Genomic DNA, 10,558 nt, shown 5'->3' on the forward strand with positions numbered 1-10,558 from the left:
AGTTTCCCTATGTAATATTTGGTCTGGATTTCTTTTTTCTTTACTTTCTTGGTATATTTTATATATTCCATACCTTGGAAGTCGGCCCTCCTTTTCCTTTTTTAAATGACTTTTGGAAATATATGATCTACTATCAGTAAGTTCAGTCGCTCAGTTGTGCCTACGACCCCATGTACTGCAGCATGCCAGGTCTCCTTGTCCATCGCCGACTCCCGGAGTTCACCCAAACTGATGTCCATTGAGCTGGTGACACAATCCAGCCATCTCATCTTCTGGCATCCCCTTCTCCTCCTGCCTTCAATCTTTCCCAGCATCAGGGTCTTTTCCAATAAGTCAGCTCTTTGCTTCAGGTGGCCAAAGTATTGGAGTTTCAGCTTCAACATCAGTCCTTCCAGTGAACACTCAAACTGATCTCCTTTAGGATGGACTGGTTGGATCTCCTTGGAGGCCAAGGGACTCTCAAGAGTCTTCTCCAACACCACAGTTCAAAAGCATCAATTCTTCAGTGCTCAGCTTTCTTTATTGTCCAACTCTCACATCCATACATGACTACTGGAAAAACCATAGCCTTGACTAAACGGAACTTTGTTGACAAAATAATGTCTCTGTTTTTTATATGCTGTCTAGGTTGGTCATAACTTTCCTTCTAAAGAGTAATCATCTTCTAATTTTGTGGCTGCAGTCACCATCTGCAGTGATTTTGGAGCCCCCCAAAATAAAGTCAGCCACTGTTTCCATGGTTTCCCTATCTATTTGCCATGAAGTGATTGGGCCAGATGCCATGATCTTAGTTTTCTGAATGTTTAGCTTTAAGCCAACTGTTTCACTCTCCTCTTTCACTTTCATCAAGAGGCTCTTTACTTCTTCTTCACTTTCTGCCATAAGGGTGTTTGTCATCTGCATATCTGAGGTTATTGATATTTCTCCCAGCAATCTTGATTCTAGCTTGTGCTTCATCCAGCTCAGTGTTTTTCATGATGTTCTCTGCATATGTTAAATAAACAGGGTGGCAATATATAGCCTTGACACATTCCTTTTCCTATTTGGGACCAACTAGGAAAAGGAATGTCATTCCCTGTCCAGTTCTAACTGTTGCTTCGTGACCTGCATACAGATTTCTCAAGAGGCAGGTCAGGTGGTCTAGTATTCCCATCTCTTTCAGAATTTCCACAGTTTATTGTGAACAACACAGTCAAAGGCTTTGGCATAATCAATAAAGCAGAAATACATGTTTTTTTGTGACTCTTACTTTTTCAGTGATCCAGTGGATGTTGGCAATTTGAACTCTGGTTCCTCTGCCTTTTCTAAAACCAGTTGAACTCTGAAAGTTCACGGTTCATGTGTTACTGAAGCCTGGCTTGGAGAATTTTGAGCATTACTTTACTAGCATGTGAGATGAGTTCAAGTGTATGGTAGTTTGAGCATTCTTTGGCATTGCCTTTCTTTGGGATTGGAATTGAAACTGACCTTTTCCAGTCCTGTGGCCACTGCTGAGTTTTCCAAATTTGCTGGTATGTTGATTGCAGCACTTTGACAGCATCATCTTTTAGGATTTGAAATAGTTCAACTGGAATTCCATCACCTCCACTAGCTTTGTTTATAGTGATGATTCCTAAGGCCATTTGACTTCACACTGAGGATGTCTGGCTCTAGGTGAGTGATCACACCATTGCCACTGTCTCTTTAAATATTTTCTCTATTCTGTTTTCTAAATTTTCCCCCTTTTGTGATTCCAGCCAAAGAACTTTTAGAATTCTTTCGTCTATATTTTCTATCTTTTAATTCTTTAGTTTTCTCAATTGTTTCTAGTGTGTAATTTCATCTATCAATGTGCTTTTTATTATAATTTTATGCTTTTTATCTTCTACAAAGTTTGTAATTTGATTGTTTTTTGTCTTTAGATACTTCTTGCTTGGCTATAGTTACACACAGTCTGTGTATTCTCACTTTGATAATTTGTGTCACCTATAAACTGTGGGAGTGTAAATATATCTAGTTTCTTTCAATTTAACATGTATTGTCTTTCACATACACTTGTTGATTATGTACATGAGGTCAAGGGCAGTTTCACTCTTGGAAACTGAACTGTCTACATTCATTTCAGTTCAGTTCAGTTGCTCAGTTGTGTCCAGCTCTTTGCGATCCCATGGACTGCAGCACATCAGGCTTCCCTGTGCTTCACCAATTCCTAGAGCTTGTTCAAACTTCTACATTAGTGAATATTTTCTGCAAAGGTAACTTGCTTCTGTTTCGCTGGAAAGAAGAAGGTAACCGATTCCAGGACAACCACCACCTCTAAGTGGCTTAGGTTCAGAGTCAAAGTCTCAAAAGTCAGCTCGTCTTCCAGTTATTTCATAACACAACCCACGTATAGCTATATATATATATGTAGTTTTATTCACGTAGGGTATGTGTGTGCATGTGTCTATGTGTGTGTGAGAGAAAAGGGGGAAAGGAGCAAAATATCAGAAGTAATTTTCTAGTGGTCAAACTCTGCAGTTTATTTTCTTACTTTTCTTTATATGTTTTGTAATTAGTATATGTTGCTTTTATAATCAACAAATATGTTTTATTAAATTAAAAAATCTTTAAGTAAATTCTGGGAGTTGTTGATAGACAGGGAGGCTTGGCGTGCTGCGGTTCATCGGTTTGCAAAGAGTCAGATGTGACTGAGCAACTGAACTGAACTGAAGGTGGAGAAATTTGTGGAAGGGACAGCATTGGGTGTAAATATAAAGAATTTAATTGGGGTTATATTTATTTACATTCGTAGGTAATGAGTGTGGAACAGAAAATCAAGAGCTCCAAGGGATGAAATCTAGCCTTTCTGATATTTAAAGGTTATAGAAATAGGGAGGGGCTTCTTTGATGGCTCAGTGGTAAAAAATCTAACTTCAAACAGAAGATGAGTGTTTGATCCCTAGTTCAGAAAGAAGCCCTGGAGAAGGAAATGGCAACTACTCCAGTATTCTTGCCTGGGAAATCCCTTGGGTATAGGAGTCTAACAGGCTATAGTCTATGGGGTTGCAAAAGAGACACAACTTAGTGATTAGACAATAAGAAATGAGATAAGGAGATTGAAAAATGCAAACTAATGCAGTATAAAGATTTACAGAAGAGTGCAGTACCACAGGTACCGAGTCCATGTGGTCTAGAGCCAATGCTCTGCAACAAGAGAAACTACTGCAATGAGAAGCCCATGCGTGGCAAATAGTAGCCCCTGCTCACTGCAACTAGAGAAAGCCTGCACATAGCAATGAAGATCCAGCACAGCCAAAAATATATACATATATATTTTTAAAAGCACATATACTAAGCTTAGCGATTGGTTCTCCATAACTCAACTGTGAAAATGGGTATGGCATAATGCTGACACTGAGTATACTGTGAGCGGCTTGTTTCAGTCCTGCAGTATCCTTCAGATGAATGTTGCTATTATGTTACAAAAAAATTGCTTTAGAATAATGATGGAATACGACCAGTGTCTTCAAGTATAAATTTTTCCTTTCATAATACTGTCACCCATATTAATTAATAATTTTAATACTTAATCATTTCATATACCTGTGTCATCCATATTAATATGCATATTAATTAGATGATTAAAGTTAGCAGATTGAAACCAGGCGATTCTATTTATCTGATTACAGAGCATTGCATGAGCAATGGCTGAGATTTTTATAAACTTTATGGCAGCACAGTAGTAGTAAACTAATCAAAGGAAATAGTGGATATAAGGTATGGATATACATTGGAGAAGGAAATGGCAACCCACTCCAGGGATGGGGAGAGCCTGGTGGGCTGCCATCTATGGGGTCGCACAGAGTCGGACACAATTGAAGTGACTTAGTAGCAGCAGCAGCATGACAGTTCTGATGGCACATGTACTAATTATTAGCTCTGCATATAGACAATCAGGACTTGTGTAACCTTTAAATTTCACTCTAGTCTCCAACCTTTATTAGTTTCTTCAGTTCAGTTCAGTCGCTCAGGCGTGTCCGACTCTTTGTGACTCCATGAATCGCAGCACGCCAGGCCTCCCTGTCCATCACCAACTCCCGGAGTTCACTCAGACTCACATCCATTGAGTCACCGATGCCATCCAGCCATTTCATCCTCTGTTGTCCCCTTCTCCTCCTGCCCCCAATCCCTCCCAGCATCACAGTCTTTTCCAAGGAGTCAACTCTTCGCATGTGGTGGCCGAAGTACTGGAGTTTCAGCTTTAGCATCATTCCTTCCAAAGAACACCCAGGACCGATCTCCTTTAGAATGGACTGGTTGGATCTCCTTGGAGTCCAAGGGACTCTCAAGAGTTTTCTCCAACACCACAGTTCAAATGCATCAATTTGTCGGCATTCAGCTTTCTTCACAGTCCAATTCTCACATCCATACATGACCACTGGAAAAACCATAGCCTTGACTAGATGGACCTTAGTCGGCAGAATAATGTCTCTGCTTTTGAATATGCTATTTAGGTTGGTCATAACTTTCCTTTCAAGGAGTAAGTGTCTTTTAATTTCATGACTGCAGTCACCATCTGCAGTGATTTTGAAGCCCCAAATCTGACACTATTTCCACTGTTTCCCCATCTATTTACCATGAAGTGATGGGACTAGATGCCATGATCTTTGTTTTCTGAATGTTGAGCTTTAAGCCAACTTTTTCACTCTCCTCTTTCACTTTCATCATGAGGCTTTTTAGCTTCTCTTCACTTTCTGCCATAAGGGTGGTGTCATCTGCATATCTGAGGTTGTTGATATTTCTCCCAGCAATCTTTATTCCAACTTGTGCTTCTTCCAGCCCAGCATTTCTCATGATATATTCTGCATGTAAGTTAAATAAGCAGGGTGACAATATACAGCCTTGACGTACTCCTTTTCCTATTTGGAACCAGTCTGTTGTTCTATGTGCAGTTCTAACTGTTGCTTCTGGAGCTGCATATAGGTTTCTCACGAGGCAGTCAGGTGGTCTGGTATTCCCATCTCTTTCAGAAATTTCCACACTTTATTATGATCCACACATTCTTAAGTTAGACAAATCAGTTAAGGTCTCTGACATGTAAGTGAAAGTAGAAAAGTATTCTGAAGTGTAAAGATGATCTATTCCAATACATGTAGTTTGAGAAGGAACTATTTCCTAATAATAATGGAAATTATTCACTAGATTGTTGTCAGATATACAATAAAACTATTTGACCAGATTATTCTAAGTTTAACACACAGTCATAGAAAAAATCTTTAAAACACTTTGATGTTTTATTTTTCATGTTAGATATACTATGCTATTTCAGAGAAAAAATATTTAAGTTAAATTTTTTAAAACATTAGTTTGATTACATCCTCATTTTTTATAAGATCTCTTTCAATTGTTTCATTGATTTCATTCTCCTTTTTATACTCCTGCCAAAAGTTCAGTGTATGCATCAAGAAAGAATTTCACTGTATAAATTTATTTCATATTGCTTACACTGCAAAGCAGTATCAACTATAAATTACCATTATATTTGATTTCCAGATCTCAGCTAAATTCATTACACTTGTGTGAAAATTTTAGAGCTGCATTTTTTCTTTTGTTTGATATGATATATTCAAGATATTTGTATCATCATAAGGAAACTTATGTCCAATGAAATTAAACTATATTAGTCATGATGATTAAACCAGGCAATTAGTATATGTTGCTTTTTTATGTTAATTTCTAAACATTCTCAAGAATAGCTTAAATAAGAACATAATACAATATTAAAATTATTTCTAAAAATGAAATAAGTTGTTTGAGTTGCTTGAAGTAAAGTTTCCTCATTTCATTTTTATTTATTAATTATAAAACATATGGTTCTTGGTTGGCTTATAAAGTTTTAACTTAGAGATAATGTCTGAAATTTGAGGGTATATTTTTCACAGTTATATGTGATTATATATATTACTTAATTAACACTTAGTATTATAATATACCTTAAGTGCATATGACTTCCCTGGTAGCTCAGATAATAAAGACTCCCTGGTGGCTTAGATGGTAAAGAATCTGCCTGCAATGCAGGAGACACAGGTTTGATGCTTGGGTTGGGAAGATGTCCTGGAGAAGGAAATGGCTACCCACTCCAGTATTCTTGCCTGGAGAATTCCATGGACAGAGGAGCCTGTTGGACTTAATCCATGGAGTCAAAAATAGTCGGACACAACTGAGCAGCTAATGCTTTCACTTCACGTTCAAAGTACATAATTACATACATATAAAATTAGATGTTTAAACAAGAATGTTTAAAAAAAACATTGCATTCAGCTTAAATTAAATTCAACTATCAAATCATTTAATAATATGTAGCTGAAAGCTTGGCTTCTGAGTTGGCATTCGTAGTAAAGAATCTGCCTGCCAGTGTGGGAGACATAGGGATGTGGGTTTGATTCCTGGGTCAGGAACATACCCTGGGGGAGACAATGACAATGACTCCATTAGTCTTGCCTGGAGAATCCCATGGACAAAGAAGCCTGGCAGGCTATAGTCCATAGGATCTCAAAGAGCTGGACACAACTGAAGCCACTTGGCATGCAAGCACTCAAGCCTGAAGTTTAATTCACATCTATTCTAAATTTGCATCATAATAGAGAGACATTGCTTTCCCTAAAATGAAGCCTTTGTTTGAATGCCCCAGGAGTTTAGGTAGTGTTCAGAGTGATTGGACTCTCATTAGAGCAAGAGCATTATCCAGAATTAAGAAGTGAGTTTGAGTTCAGTTACCAACATTTCCTAGATTTATATACTTAGGAGATCAAACAACTGCTCTGTTGTAAATTTACCAGTGTGATCAAAATAGGAGGATTGTTGAGGATCAAGTGATGCTTTCTAAGGCCCACTTGACTTCACATTCCAGGATGTCTGGCTCTAGGTGAGTGATCACACCATTGTGATTATCTGGGTCATGAAGATCTTTTTGTATAGATCTTCTGTGTATTCTTGCAACCTCTTCTTAATATCTTCTGCTTCTGTTAGGTCCAAACATTTCTGTCCTTTGTCGAGCCCATCTTTGCATGAAATGTTCCTTTCTTATCTCTAATTTTCTTGAAGAGATCTCTAGTCTTTTCCATTTTGTTATTTTCCTCTATTTCTTTGCATTGATCACTGAGGAAGGCTGTCTTATCTCTTCTTGCTATTTTTGGAACTCTGCACTCAGATGCTTATATCTTTCCTTTTCTCCTTTGCTTTTCACTTTTCTTCTTTTCGCAGCTATTTGTAAGGCCTCTCCAGACAGCCAATTTGCTTTTTTGCATTTCTTTTCCATGGGAATGGTCTTGATCTCTGTCTCCTGTAGAATGTCACAAACCTCCGTCCATAGTTCATTAGGCACTCTATCTATCAGATCTAGGCCCTTAAATCTATTTCTCACTTCCACTGTATAATCATAAGGGATTTGATTAAGTCATACCTGAATGGTCTAGCAATTTTCCCTACTTTCTTCAATTTCAGTCTGAATTTGGCAATAAGGAGTTCATGATCTGAGCCACAGTCAGCTCCCAGTCGTGTTTTTGTTGACTGTATAGAGCTTTTCCATCTTTGGCTGCAAAGAATATAATCAATCTGAAAGAATCACTAGGAACAAAGCCAGTGGAAGTGATGGAATTCCAGCTGAGCTATTTCAAATCCTGAAAGATGATGCTGTCAAAGTGCTGCACTCAATATGCCAGCAAATTTGGAAAAGTCAGCAGTGGCCACAGGACTGGAAAAGGTCAATTTTCATTCCAATCCCAAAGAAAGGCCATGCCAAAGAATGCTCAAAGTACCACACAATTGCACTCATCTCACATGCTAGTAAAGTAATGCTCAAGATTCTCCAAGCCAGGCTTCAGCAGTACGTGAACTGTAAACTCCCAGATGTTCAAGCTGGTTTTAGAAAAGGCAGAGGAACCAGTGATGAAATTGCCAACATCCGCTGGATCATGGAAAAAGCAAGAGAGTTCCAGAAAAACCATCTATTTTTGCTTTATTGACTATGCCAAAGCCTTCGACTGTGTGGATCACAATAAACTGTGGAAAATTCTTAGAGAGATGGGAATACCAGACCACCTGACCTTCCTCTTGAGAAACCTATATGCAGGTCAGGAAGCAACAGTTAGAACTGGACATGGAACAACAGACTGGTTCCAAATAGGAAAAGGAGTACATCAAGGCTGAATATTGTCACCCTGCTTATTTAACTTATATGCAGAGTACATCATGAGAAATGCTGGCTTAGAAGAATCACAAGCTGGAATCAATATTGCTGGGAGAAATACCAATAACCTCAGATATACAGATGACACCACCCTTATGGCAGAAAGTGAAGAGGAACTAAAAATCCTCTTGATGAAAGTGAAAGAGGAGAGTGGAAAAGTTGGCTTAAAGCTCAACATTCAGAAAACGAAGATCATGGCATCCAGTCCCATCATTTCATGGGAAATAGATGGGGAAACAGTGGAAACAGTGTCAGACTTTATTTTTCTGGGCTCCAAAATCACTGCAGATGGTGACTGCAGCCATGAAATTAAAAGACACTTACTCCTTGAAAGGAAAGTTATGACCAACCTAGATAGCATATTGAAAATCAGAGACATTATTTTGCCAACAAAGGTCGATCTAGTCAAGGCTATGGTTTTTCAGTGGTCATGTATGGATGTGAGAGTTGGACTGTGAAGAAAGCTAAGTGCCGACGAATTGATGCATTTGAACTGTGGTGTTGGAGAAGACTCTTGAGAATCCCTTGGACTGCAAGGAGATCCAACCAGTCCATTCTGAAGGAGATTAGCCCTGGAATTTCTTTGGAGGGAATGATTCTGAAATTGAAACTCAGTACTTCGGCCACCACATGCGGAGAGTTGACTCCTTGGAAAAGAGTGATGCTGGGAAGGATTGGGGGCAGGAGGAGAAGAGGACGATACAGGATGAAATGGCTGAATGGCATCACTGACTCGATGGACGTGAGTCTCAGTGAACTCTGGGAGATGGTGATGGATAGGGAGGCGTGGCGTGCTGTGATTCATGGGGTCGCAAAAAGTTGGACACGACTGAGCGACTGAACTCAACTGAACTGAGGGTCAAGTAAAATTATTTGTAAATCCATCCTAGGTTGGATATTATATAATTTAGTACTGTTTCTTTGATTACTTAAATTATTATTACTAACAGCCATTTTATTATTTACTATATATAATAATATAAATATTTGTTTGTGGGACCCACCAGTGACCTTCTGTCTAGGTGTAGACTGAAGAATCTACTCTCCCTTACATATTCTTTCATTTTTTTTTTCATAGGAAAGCTGCTTTTTTTTCTTCATAGGGCAATATATTTATTAGTCATTTTTCTTCTGAAAAAGTCTTACTAACTTCGAATAATTATTCATGTGATACTGTGGTTGTATGTTTATTTGTATGCATTTTCCCTGTGGATTATAAAGTTTGTATTTGTTTTGTTGGTTGGTTGTTTGATTGATTTGGCAGTGCATGGCTGTAATATAGCTGTTCTGTTTTCCGTCGTGCAGTGGTGTCTGACTCTTTGCAACCCCGTGTACAGCAAGCTTCCCTGTCCTTCACTATTTCCCAGAGTTTGCTCAAACTCCTGTCCATTGTATTGATGATGCCATCGAACCATCTCATCCTCTGTCATCCCTTTCTCCTCCTGCCTTCAATCTTTCCCAGCATAGGGTATTTTCCAGTGAGTCAGCTCTTAGCATCATGTGGCCAAAGTATTGGAGCTTCAGCTTCAGCTTCAGCGTGGATCCTTGCAATGAATATTCAGGTCTGATATCCTGTAGGATGGACTGGTTTGATCTCCTTGCAGTCCAAGGGACACTAAATAGGCTTCTCCAGCACCACAGTTCAAAAGCATCAATTCTTCAGTGTCACAGCCTTTAAGGTTCAACTCTCACATCTGTACTTAACTACTGGAAAAACCATAGCGTTGCCTAGTTGGACCTTTGTCAGCAAAGTGATCTATCTATTTTTTAATACACTGTCTATGTTTGTTATAGCTTTTCTTCCAGGGAGCAAGCGTCTTTTAATTTCATGGTTGCAGTCACTGTCTGCAGTGATTTTGAAGCTCACTGTTTCCATTTTTTCCCTATCTGTTTGCCATAAAGTTCTGGGAATGAATGCCATGGTCTTCATTTTTTGAATGCTGAGTTTTAAGCCAGCTTTTTCAGGCTCCTCTTTCACCTTCATCAACGGGCTCTTTCATTCTTCTTTTCATTCTGCCATTAGAGTGGTGTCATCTGCATATCTGAGATTATTGGTATTTCTCCTAGCAATCTTAATTCCAGCTTGAGCTTCATCCAGCCCAGCATTTTGCATAATGTACTCTGCGTATAAGTTAAATAAGCAAGATGGCAGTATACAACCTTGAGGTACTGGTTTCCCAACTTTGAAACAGTCCATTGTTCCATGTCCACTTCTAACTGTTGCTTCTTGCCCTGCATACAGATTTCTCAGGAGGCAAGTAAGGTGGTCTGGTATTCCCATAGCTTTCAGGATTTTCCACATTTTGTTGTCATTCACACAGTTATAGGCTTTAGCATAGTCAATGAAGC

Source organism: Ovis aries, chromosome 1 (genome assembly GCF_016772045.2).
Source record: "Ovis aries strain OAR_USU_Benz2616 breed Rambouillet chromosome 1, ARS-UI_Ramb_v3.0, whole genome shotgun sequence".
Lineage (NCBI taxonomy): Eukaryota > Metazoa > Chordata > Mammalia > Artiodactyla > Bovidae > Ovis > Ovis aries.